This window comes from Trachymyrmex cornetzi, unplaced genomic scaffold (genome assembly GCF_001594075.2).
Source record: "Trachymyrmex cornetzi isolate Tcor2-1 unplaced genomic scaffold, Tcor1.1 scaffold1025, whole genome shotgun sequence".
Lineage (NCBI taxonomy): Eukaryota > Metazoa > Arthropoda > Insecta > Hymenoptera > Formicidae > Trachymyrmex > Trachymyrmex cornetzi.
The window spans coordinates 12910-14618 of NW_017295571.1; positions in this window are offsets into that span (position 1 = coordinate 12910).

The window sequence follows — 1709 nt, forward strand, 5'->3', positions numbered from 1 at the left end:
AATTAGTGTGACATTCGCCAAGCACGAGCAACATGTCAACAATTTCAGAGGGTTGATCTTTTTCTTATTCTTTGATTGAATACGCAAGAGAAGACAACGATTGTGACTGCCACAGTTTGAAACCTGTGTTTCAATGATCATTTATTGCCGTGGTCATCCACATAATAACAAACCGCAATAAACAGAGATTCGATGTTTCCGTTTGTTGTTGAATTCTTGTTCGTCGCTCTCCGAAGATTGTGAGCGATTTGAATAGGGATAACAGTTAATTAACTCCATTGAAAAGAAAAACATAAACATAAACAAACGAGAACACCGAGTCTCTGTTTATCATGGGTGGCAGTCATGTGTTCGGTTAACGATTTACTATTGGAAATCTCTTGGATTATTCCATTTGATTCAGTCAGAGTTATGAATGAGTATCGACTCTCGAAAACTGTTGAAGAGCTGTTGTCGCAAAAATCAAGCACCCCACATGTGAGAGGCAAGGGGACTCACAAAAATCAAGCACCTCGAAGGGAACAGAGAACTACCACGTCCACGTCGTTGTTCCTGGGTAGCGCTAAGAGTAGTTCATCAATGACTTTGATGGTCCATAACTCGGACCCCAGTGGGCGGATTGTGGACCACAACCAGTGTTTCGTAAAGGGCTTGAAACCAGCTTTCTCATCCACCTAAACTTTTCATACGAAACATTTTTCTCTATCCCTACTAGTTTTCGAGATATTTGACTGGATCACTTCAGATGGTCCACCCTGTATATAATACGAATAAATATTTAATGGTAGTTACAGCTTTAATTATTAGTCGATTAGTTGTGATTATAATTTATTTTTAGAATTTAGTTCAAGTACCTGCGTTTCGTGTGTATCCAATTTTTTTTATAAAATCTTTAGTCGTTATAAAAATGTTGTAGTACATTACTGACAATAAATCACCTCTGTATTGTAAGGAGAGACAAACGACACTGAATTCTCGTCGGTAGGAACTGAGTACATTGAACAAGAACAAACAAATCAACATCTTATGAAGATTATTTATTATTATGATTTAAGCAGTGGTATGTAAGAGTCAGGAAATTTTTGAGTGTCATTCTGCTTATTTAGACCATTGTCTTGTTTTTTTATAAATATCATTTCGGAAGTTAGGCGTTTATAATAATACATTTCTTTGTCTAATATGTGTACATTATTCCAATCATATTCATGATTGCTTTTTTGTTGATGTTCTGATAATACCGAACCTAATTTTAGTTTTTTAATGTCAAATTGATGTTCCTTGATACGTGTGAGCAACTTCCTTTTAGTTTGTCCGACATAAGTATATTCACAATCTTGACAATCTATTTTATATACCACATGTGTGTTATCCGTTGTTTTTAATTTATCTTTTCCAAGAGTGATTACTGACTCTAACTTATTTATAGGTTTGTACGAAAGTTTATAATTGATTTTTTTGCTAATATCGTAAAATTGTTCTGAAATGTGTTTTACGTAAGGTATTGTAAAGAAGCCATTACAGGAATTGTTGTTCAGGTGACCATCTTTACTAAAGTTTTCTGAATAAAGATTTTTTCTAGTTGAGAGTTTATAAATTCTTGAATTAATAGTTGCGAAAATTTGTTTTAATGGATAACCATTGTTTAGTAATGTGATAATTAGATCTTTAATATTATTCTCGTGAAATTGTGGATGTGAGAGAAAGATTAT